A 12050-nucleotide genomic window follows, 5' to 3' on the forward strand; every position below is an offset into this window, starting at 1 on the left:
AAATCCGGGATAAAAGACAAAAAATTGTGACCGACAAAGCCACTATTATATGTTTATCATAAAATAACATTGTTAATTGGGTAATAACAGAATAAAGTTTAAATAAAACTTTTTTTTTAGAAAATTTAATTTTGGGTAGAATGGTATGAATAAACTCTAAAAATACTAAATACAAAAGAAAGAGTTTTGAGTTTGTTAAAAATAAAACATTTTAACTAGAACTGTCAAATTTTAATATGTTTTGTTACCGAAGACGCAGAACTCAGGGGTAAATCTTTCTACATGCTACAGTCGCTAACGAAGCTTTTCCAAACAAATGCTAGTATAAATTTTCTTTTTTATTATTTCCAGTAGAATATGTCCTTAAAGAGTGTTACATTCTTCGTGAATCACTCTGTATAGTTTAAGAAACCTATTTTAGTTTATTTTGACAAAATCATTATTTACGCTTCTCGGAAACTTTTTCAATGTATATGATGGAACAAGAGACAGATTATAATTGCATTTTCCACAATTTTTTACGCTACTTTGTGAAAGTATAATATTTTATAACGGTGTAAATGTAAGTGGAGAAATGTATAGGATTGTGGTTAGCAGCACTTTTATTAATTCAGGAAAGTGGAAAATATAATAAACTCACTGATAATGTAATAAAAGATGAGAAATCTTTATAATTCAATTTTTATATCTATGTATATTTCAGCGATAAAATCATAATTTAGTAAAAAAAAGCTACAAAAAAGTGTGCTGACCTTAATTGTAATTTGCTTAGAGCCTAAAATTTAAATCTTCTTTAAATCATAAAAAAATTAAATTATATACACGACCTGTTGTGATTTATTTCGAATTTTCCTCTTAAAATAAAATTATAAAAGAGAAAGTATTTAATATTGGACCATGATAAACATTTTACAGTTTTTCCCAAATCATGATTGAATACAATTTTTTTCTTTCCTCTCTCAAGATATTCTATTTTAAGCTAAAATGTAGTTCATTATAATCTGGTAATCTGTCTGGCGGCAGGTCCCTTACGACACTGCTGTCTCCACCCATTTGTGTGCTAAGACTTCCCCTTCGACTCCATGAGGTTTTCTAATCTTCACCTCATCTATTAACTTCATCCTTTTTCTTCCTCGCTTCATTTTTCTTCTACTGACCATTCCAAGTATAATTAAAAAAAGAAAGCTTAAGAAAAGTTAAGAACGCGTAAAATAAAATTATAAAAAAAAATTAAATAATATTCTGTAATAAAATAACAAAAAATGTAACTCGGCTCCTAAATAACCAGAAACAGACTTGGTTCATTTTAACATAAAATCCAATCATATTCCTTATCAGTATTGTTCTGGTGGTATTGATATTTTAAACGATGTTCAACCACTGTAAATTCAATTATCCCATTTAAAAAAATACAGCCCGTAGAAAATATAACAATTAAGGTATAAGAAAATTGAAGAAAAAAGATTAGATTTGACCAAATACTTAACGATCTAATCTAAATAAATAGTTTACGTCTAAAGACCAAACTAAAACTACGCAACTATCCCTTATTTCGAGCGTTTTCTTCTTCCGTATGTTTCTCACTTCGGCATGTCTTAGGTTTTCCTCACCTGTCTATTTTCTTTCTGTCTTTTTTTTTGCTGCCACAAGTACTTTTATATTTACAAATTATTCTTTGAAAGTTATCTTTATCGAAACATCTTTCAAGCTTATTCTTTGGAGTTACTCTTCCATCTGTTTTAGGTAATTTTAGTTGCTTTTCATGTTCCACAGCTTATCAAGGATTTCTTTACCTAATCTGTGTGCCTCCATCTTGATTATATGTCCCAAGAAATTTAACCTTATTTTCCTTATCGCTGTTTTTAAATCTTGATTTTCGTAAATCTCCTTGGTAGATTTCAGTCTGTATCCTTCCTTCTTTACCTTTGAAAAATGGAATTTCCTTTATAACCTTCTTTTGATTTTGAGCAATTTTCGAAGTTCGGTAGGTGTAATTTGTCAGTGTCATATAAGACTACCAGTCTTATTACCGTTATATAACATCTTAATTTTATGATCCAGGAAAGATTCTACTTATTGTAGGTGATTTAAGAGATAAATCTATGCTTCTCCAATTTTAATATTTAAATTTGAATTGACGCTTTATCTAATCCTGTCCTGCTTTATCTCTTCTACTTGAAGCGATTGTTGTCATTTATCATTCCGTATTTAGTCCCAGTTGTATTTTGTGTGAATGATTTGATATTCGTCATAACTTCCGTCTTCATAAAGTATAACTGTTGGCAGGCCGTTTGGGTTATTTTTGTTAACACTTCTATTTATGCTATCGTGCCTTCGATTCAGCTAAAATAGCCAGATTGTCAGCATCTTATTTTGACGTTTCGGATTTTCGATCCAATCTTCACAGGCGTATCATTCATAAAATTTTTTAATCTATTACCTTTTTAAATGTAATTATTTTTTTCATTTCATTATACAACTCTGATTTTTTACCTTTATGGTTACAAGTCTATGGAATTTTAAAATTTATCTTTAACGTTGTAAATTTATGGTTAATCATTTTGTGCATTACGGGCAAATTGTTTTTTTTATATTATTAATGTAAATTCGAATCAATATTTGTAGATAAATTCATAACTTTTAGAAAACCTTTTTTTTAATAAAAAAATAAATAAATGTATATATATATATATTTATTTACTTATATTTACATATATTTATTTACTTATATATACAAAAAATATACATCTAATTAAGTGGGAGTTATAAAGAAGTATAATTTTCATCATGTTTGCTTTTATTTTACGTAAAATACATATGTTACATGAATTTACGATTATTTATTATTATTATTATTTAAGTCTGTATGTGTATTCAAGGTTATCGTATACACTAATAGTGAAAATAGTGACGTCGAAGGTATAAGCTATTTTAAGATACACTTTTTAATAGCAGCTGGACAAATATCTATATATATTTAATTATACCAGCTGGTTATATTATCAAATCTTTTTTTCTTTAAACATTATTGGTGACTCAGTATTTATTAAAAAGATGAGACAACACTGAATCTATTTAAACAAGCTGCCAGTTTAAAACTATCCAAACTAATTATTAATGGGAAGGAAATGTGGATGTATAACGATTTTCACATTAAAAATTGCTTTACTCATTAATCAGTTTTGTATTGTTTTTATTTTCACAAATGTTTGTGTTGCACAGTAATTCCTCAGTTAACATAAAACCTACGTAAGCTAATTTACATTAAAATAATTAAAATAAGTTAACTTTTATATCAACAAGCAGAAGTGAATTTTATAAGAAAACGTCTTCAAAGTTTAGTGCTGCTGTTCTCACCCTGGCATCTGTTGATTTACGTTTAGCAGTTTAATTGGGCAGATTGTATTTATTTAGTGTAATTAAGGATCAGATGAAATTTCGTATTTTCATTCAATAAATATATATAAATTGTGTGGGTGTGTGTATATATATATATATATATATATGTATATAGAGTTTCATTTCAGTCGCCCCAGGCGAATTTCTCGTTAACTAAGCACTATACAAAAAAACTACCTAACAGAAGTTACTCAAATTGGAGGGAGACGACCCCTCACAGTTACCTTGATCTCATTTCATGGTCAACACGATTTTTCAAATAGAATAATTTATTTTTGACCCCATAAATGAAAAGAGTAGAAAATGTTCCAAGATCATATGTGTGACACAACATATGATCTTGAAACATTTTCGAAGGTCATAACTAGACGTACATGATATGAATACAACAATGAAAAATGGCTGAAAACAAAATTGATTCCACATCTTCCATTTCGTTCAGTTTTAGTTTTCGACAGTGCATCTTACCGTAATAAAAAATTACACCAGATTCCGAACTGAAATTGTAAAAAGTAAACGCTAATAGAATGGTTGCAAACTAGAATTATTCCACGCTCATCGAAGATATTAAAAGTCCAACTTTATCAATCGGCGAAGTTAAATAAAGTGCACTACAAACAATTCTATTTTGACAAAATATTGGAGTATTACAATCATAGTGTTCTAAGACTGCCACCATACCATCCTGAACTTAATCCGATCCAGCTGATTTGGGCAAGAGTAAAGAATGAGATAGATAAAAAGAATGTTTTACCTCAGCAAAAGATTGGTGAAGTTAAGCAAATGGCGGAACGAAAAGTTTCAGAATTAATGGCTGAAACTGGAATCATGTTGCGATCATGCTTTAAAATTTGAAAAAGCGTATTCAGAGGCAGATGCAGTTGTAGATATGCAAAATTTTATATTGTAACTAATGGTATCGATAGTAGTGCCGATGAGTCTGAAATATCTAATAGCGAAAATACGTATAATATAATTGACGATGGTATGGGTGGCATTGATCCACTTTCACTAAAATAAAACATGCTTTATTAAAAAAAAAAATACAATATCAAAATTTATAATCTAACCAGCCACTACTATCCTAGATTTCCTTTCAGAAAATAAAATTGAGAATTTAAAAAAAAACGTTTTAAAAATGAAAGAAAAAATAAAATATGAGAAAAAGAGAGTTTCGTGAAATGTTACATTCGTATGTAACACCACAGACCCAATCTTAGGCTCACCTGTCTAGTACTCCATGACCATTTTGCGCTAAGACAACTTTGTTATACAAGCATTCCTGTTGAACACACCATGACAATGGCAGTGGCTGTGATAGTTGAGCTACTGCATCGTACTCTGTCGCAATTTAGAAGCTACTTTTCTCGTAAACCATTTTTGTAGAAAATTTAATTTTAAATACTGCAAGTAGTCTTCGAATTTGATTTTTTCATAGTAACGGTTTGGCCATAGTAAAGTTGAATATCTATAAGGTACATATGCCGGTTGTTACTTCCATTAAAACGGCCACTATCTTGAAACGGTGAAACATTTTGTAACGGCAATGATAAGTTGTTTTCAATTACACTCATACATACCATCCTCAGAAGTAATACCTGACGGTGATTCCCGGAGGCTAAACAGGAAAAATTGAATCGTTTTTGTTTTTTTTTTTCTTAAAAATAACTAACAATTTGTAATAACATCGGTTTTAATGTCACTAAAACCATTCCTATTCTATTTGCTTTACAACAAAATAATCTCAGATTTTGTCTGAATACAAACTCAGCGCTCAACTTATAATCTGTATGCGTGGCTTAACATTATTCTGAAAAAAAAATATATTCCATTAACAAAGAATTCTGTTAGTAGGCTAAATGAGTTAAGGATTGTTCTGGTAAAGTGGACATCATCCCCGTGTAGGCTTACGATAACTAAAAGTTAATTTAGGTTACGTTAAGAACGGTTGGGTTTGTCTAGGTTAGGTTAGGATTTTTAGTATTATTCTTAGTATATTAGAATGTGGTAAAGTGCGAAATTTCACCCGAACTGTCTGGTAGTAATACCATCTCATAATGGTGAATTTCCAATTTTTTTTCCTCAGATAATCAAGTCAAGTACATATGTCTATTGAAAAGTGTGTTAATTAAAAATATATTGTTTATCTAAAGTTGCAGATTTTGATAGAACTTTTGAAGGATATTACAGAGTCAGTCAAGAAGAATATATAACAAGCCTTCACATCTCCTACTGGTGAAAATGAAGAAAAAGGTTCATATACATAAATATAGGTTCAGAAACGCTTCGTTAGCGAATATCGGCTGACAAAAAATTTCGTCCTGACCTTTAGTAAAATTACGCCAGATGGTAATTCTTGGGACCCAAATTAAGGGGTAAATTTAATGTTATAACTAATCTGAGCTTTTTTGACCCCAATTTTTTTATTTTATCCTAAATTTCTCAACATAACTAAAAATACAGTTATGGAACCAGCGTATTTATACTTTTTTTTATTTTCCTTGTCAGATTTCTTTTAAGATCAATAAGTTTACACTTTATTTTAGGTCCAAAGGATTACAGTCTGGCTTAATTTTACTGAAGGCGTAGAAATCAGAGGAAAATCTTTCGCCTAAAAATTTTTAATAATAAATTTCCGAACCATGGTTTATATGAACTTTCTTTATTTTTATCAATAGAACTTGTTCTGAATGCTTGTTACATTCTTCGTCAATCATCTGCATACAAATTAAAATCTTATATATTTGATAGTTTGATTTGATATTTAATTGAGAATATAATTTACTGTAAACTATCCAAAGTGAATAGGTTGGGTAATTTTGTAAAATAACCAAGTATATCAATTTCTGTTGAAGGAATTCAATGAGCAGTTACTTAATCTTCTTGAAAGTACAAAAACCTGATTGTTAAAGCTTTTGTGGGGCACCTAAGATTAGACAGAGGTGTTTTCTCAAAGAATAATATTGTCCATAATTCATTAAATTCCAATGGTAAATAGAGTAAAGGAATTACTAGCAGGACTAAAATGTACATATACACAGGATTTCGGCGGGTTTATGATTTACTTTTGAAATAGTTCAATAAAAAATATAATAATCGAAACTTTACTTTCCGTAATAAGGCAACAATGTGATTTTCCTTTTCTTGTATTTTTTTTAAAGTTAAAAAAGTGTTAATAGAGTAAAAAAAGATCATATGAAAAACCACTAAAATGCATTTATTTTGCTTTTAACTAAACTTAGAATTAACTGATATATTCCCTCTAAAAAAAAGAAAATTAAAAAACGATTGAATTTTTTTATTTTATTTTAATTAGCCAATTTTGAAATTCTAAACAAAGAAAAAGATGAAAATTGTTAGAATTTTTGTAGAAAATTAGTTATAATGTTAAACGCAAAAAACAAACATATGAAAAAAAAACTCTGAACTGTTGTAGGGGGCTTAGTAAAAATGTAATATCATTCTCCGTTTTTTAATCGTCTAAGTTAAATTATTAGGCTTTTAAACTGTAGTTATGAGATATTTTTCCCCAGTTTTTAATAATCCTTATATTTGTCTATAAAAACTAAAAGTAAAATACTATAAGCTCTACAGTATCTATTTTTATTGGAGCTGTGTGTCATTTTTGGGAGTAAGTAATGTAAAAATTAGGTCAACAGATACCGTAAACATATATAAACATAAGTTATGAAAATAATGTAATTGTATGTCATATGTATGTAAAATATTGTTCTGACCTTGTTTTTTCATTTTTTATGGAATTAATTAAAACTCAAAATTAACTTTCGAAATAAGGGTTTAGAGAATTAATGAATAGTATTGTTTTTTTTTTTCTTTTTTAATTATGGGTAATATAGTTTATTTCATAAAACAAGAAGCTTATTAAGTACCTAGGTAATAGTTGTAGTAACGTAAGTCAGGCTGTACAATAATTTCGCTCGAAAAATTTGAACATTGAAAATGAAATAAGCTGACTTTCACTGCTCTCAACCGCTAATTATTCTGAGGTGAAGTCATTTGGTTTCACCTCAGACTTACATTCTGACGATTATTCGCTTCGCCTAAACGCATGTAGCTCCACTAAGCAAACGTAATCAGTTTTACTAACTAGAAGAGATTGTTTCTCTTCCTTCATAATAGGTGAAAATAGTAGTTTGAGGGATAAAATACCCCCATTTTAAAAGGAAATGTTACATATCGTACACACACACACACACACACACACACACACACACACATACACACACACATATACAAACACAAATATATTCTCTAAAAACATAACATTTAGTTACTTGTATTTGAATTTACACATACATTCTTACGAGTGTAAACAATGTAATTATACGCTTTAAATATCAAGGTAATTTGTTGCTAAAATAAATTTAAGTGTACTCTGCATTATACGTAGTATTGATTTATAAAACAAATACTTTATTTCACAGGAATTTTCTCCTCTAAATTAATCTTGATTTCAACAAGTGGTAGCTTCACAGCTTTTATTTATTTCTATTTAAGTCCTTCCTTTATTTATTATAGATGTTCTGTTTGCATGTTTCTTTCATTTTAATTTAATTTTATACGCATTCTTTTGTAAAAGAAATGGGATATATTGATTTCCTCTCTTTTGTTTTCTGTATTTCTAAATAAAAACTATTTCTTTTTATTCTTCTTCTTTTTATTAAATATTTGCTTATCGTTAACATTTCTGTCACTTTATAATAGTATTTTCTATGAATGAAAGGTTGTTTTTTAGCTGACATTCTCACATCATGATGTTCACCAATTCAATTGTAAATTTCAGGTACAACTTTATTCGTCTCTCAGAAGCGATAGTGTATTTATTACATACTACAATAAGTAAAATTTATGATTGTCGTGGTGAGAACCCAGAGCTTCCAACTTTTTTGGACTCAAAATCTAATCTTTGTCTGTACTGAGACAGTACCCTTATTCAACGTCTGTTTCCATCCTCTACACTTCCCAAATAAAATTTTAAGATCCTGGTAATTTCCTTTTCCTTTTAAATTATATTTCCTTTAAAATCTTTTATAACATTTGCTCTTTTTTTTACATCTTCTACCGATCCTTCTAGCACCTTTTTGTAATTATTCCTTCTCTTATGTCACAGTCATTCAGTTTTCCTAATCTGTAATATTCTGAATAAACTATTTATTATTCTCGTAACCGATACTTACTCGTTTTTCATTGTTCGTTTAATCTTCCTCTACTTCCTCGATTATCACATTTCAAATACCTATATCCTTTCTTTTTGCTTTTTTGGTCCTGGTGTCATACCTCTCTAAAACACAATTCACTAGGTATATTTCAACTCTAATTCAGTCTGAAATAATTGTTTATTTCTGTTCTAGTTGTTTTTAATTAATCCTTAATAAAATAATGCAAAATAGAACAGCCAATTTTTTTTTTAATACAAAATTAAATTACATTAAACCCAGGTGTGTTGATTTATTTATCAGACTACATATAACACAGTGTAGTTATTTTCAAAATAATTATTTTGACGTAATAAAAAAAAAATTAGTTTTTAAAAATATTTTATTTTAAAATTATAATTAATTAATTATAATTAATAAATTTAAGATTTATAATTAATTTTTATTTAAGATACTCGTATACCGCAGACCCCAAAAAAAATATATATATTTTTTTAATGTCTTGTTGAGATTATGCTATCATAAATATTTGGCACTAATTTACAATCTGTTTTCTAACATATAGACTACACATCAGCAGTTAATAATTTAAAACAAATTTAAAATATTATTATGACTGATTTTAACAAAATTAATATTAATGTTAATCGACCATAATTTCTTTATTATTTTTATGTTGGTTATTTAATGTATTTATTTTTCTTTTTAATCTAAGCCAATAAAATATCTTTAATTTATATAACTGTTAAAACTAAAAATAGCATAAAATTTCATTCCTAGTAATAAGAAATTTTAGTTTATTATATTTACAAGATATAGATTTATTTTTGACTTTATTTTGACTTATTTTTTACAGAAATATTTGTTTAATCATATATAATATATATATATTTATATATATATATTTCAGATTTTTACCTAGAATATGTTTTCAAAAGAATCATTAATATTTAAAAAAGTCTATTATAATTTAATAATTATTGTTTCAGTGGGCATACTAACACACTTTTCTATTTACGTTTATATGACCCCCAAACCTATCTTTATATAAAATTTCTTCTTTATTTTCACCAATGGTAATCAAAAATCAAATTTGCTTATGGATTCCTATGAGGTATTGATTGTAAATGCTAACGGATAGACAAAACTTTCATCAGTAGAACATGCCTGAACCTTTATTATATTCATGGTGAATATCTTTGTATAAACACTTGGTCCACCTGTATTTATGCACAATATTGATTTAATATAGACTTTTTTTGTTATAAATCGGCTAATCAAAATTTATTATAAAGATAAAAGTGATGTGTCTTTATAAAGGCAGAAATAAAATAAGAGGGGAAGAACGTGATAATGATCGTAATATAAGTACGCATTCTGATATTGGTAATTAAAGTCATTCTCTCAATAAAGCTACTTGAGCTAACTGTTCAAAAAGAGAACATCAAGAGGGAAATTTGTATACGTGCCCTGTACCTGTAGGCTACGATGTTAAACACTATTGACATACACCACCACAAGGGGATGCCATTATTTTGTTACATAACTGTCTATCTGCAGCTGTTAAGTTTCCTCTTATCCAATCTGCTGTTTTCCTTTTGTCCAATATTGTATATATAATATATCTACTGCGTTAAACCCTTGTCGGATGTATGACTTTGAGAAGGGAAGTCTGTAAGGGACAATACTCTTAATACAAACAATGCAATACCTACACTGATATCGAGGAAACTACTACACATTGTAAATAACTTTCTTGTATTCTTCATCATGCTCAAAAGCTAGTAAAAGCACAACCCTGGTAAATAATTTTGTTCAATTTTTCAGGTTAGATTTAATATAATATAATATGTTATAATATGTTTTATATAATATGTTATTTACTTCTTAATTTGGTTCAAATAATTACCAACGACTTAGTTTTGCGTAATTTTACCAACGACGCAGAATTGTAGGAGAAATATTTCGCCAGCCGACTTCTGTTAAAGAAGCGTTTTCTAACGTATATGTATATGAATTTTCTTCTTTATTTTCATTAGTAGAACATGACCTGAAAGGTTGTTTCATTCTTCATAAATCATTCTGTATAAACAGATGAAAAAGTTATAGAAAATATTTCAAAAACGAATTTATGCTAATAATTATTTTAAATACAATTCAACATCAGAAATGTTTCATGAGAAATTAAAAATTGATTTTATAAGGATAAAATTCTAGATTGTTTTCGTAGATGAAAAGTCTCTTAATAAAAAAAATGTGTTATCTGATGCTGGTTAAGAGTAATGAATGAAGAAAACTAGTTGAAATTGCTGATAGGGTTCCTCAATATTCCTTATAGATTGTTAAAGTTGGAAGCCATATTATGATGAGACTTAAAGATGTTGTTTTATTGGATAAAAAAAGTGAGCCACCCTTGATTATTAAAATTCGTTTTTAATTTATATGTCCATTCTTAAAAAAATTCATTGGAATAAGTTTATAAGTACATTAAAAGAGTTCAACATTGAAGGCCATTTTAAATTCGACTCCTTAGTTTTTATAATTCCAAATTTCATTTTTTATTAATGAACCTATTTTTTATGAATTTTTTAGTTAATTGGTTTTATAGAAATTTTTTTTATATTTGTACTTTATCATTTTTACATAACTTGGTGTTATTAACGTGATGAAAAACTTCAGCAAAAAAAAAAAAATGGAAATTTTGTCAAATCTACTTGTATTAACAGTTGAGAGTTCTAAGGTTCAAATCCTAATAAAGGTAGTTGGTTTTATTCGGATTGAATACTAGATTGCTGAATCTTCTGAGTTCGTTCAATACTACACATTTACCGGTACAGTTATATAACATTAAGTTGCTAATACTTTAATTATTGCGACTATAAAAAAAAAAAAAAAAAAAAAAAAAAATATTAAGTATAATAATAATTTAAGTAATTAGAAAAAAAATTACTTTTATTTAATGTTAAACTTGACTCGTTGGCGAAGTTTTAGTTACTCGGCCTTCCATCCCGAAGTTCCGGGTTTGAATCCCGGTCAGGCATGATATTTTTCATACGCTACAAACTTCTATTTCACAATCCCATGCACAAAGCTTGTGCATGGAATTGTGCATTATAAGCTGGAAGCTCCAGCTTATAAGGTGAATTAATCACCCCCTCCCCACAAAAAAAACTAAAATAAAATTTTATTGTTTCTTTCGTTTTAATTATGTTAAATTAGAAAAAAAAATATAACGGCATTCATAATAGAATTAAATAAATGATTTTGCTAAATTATTTCTTCAAACTACAAAATTTTTGTAAGAAAATTACATTTGATATACTTTTTAAATGTCATCATTGACAAAAAAGTAAACTAAGATTTAATCTGTTATTACTTATATGGTTTAATCTTCAATTTAATTAATGTTTTAAAGTAAGACTGCTTAACAAAATTCTCTTGTGATTAATATAAGAAGATGTGTGACACGGAAAA

Source organism: Lycorma delicatula, chromosome 12, assembly GCF_047948215.1.
Source record: "Lycorma delicatula isolate Av1 chromosome 12, ASM4794821v1, whole genome shotgun sequence".
In the NCBI taxonomy this organism is placed as follows: domain Eukaryota; kingdom Metazoa; phylum Arthropoda; class Insecta; order Hemiptera; family Fulgoridae; genus Lycorma; species Lycorma delicatula.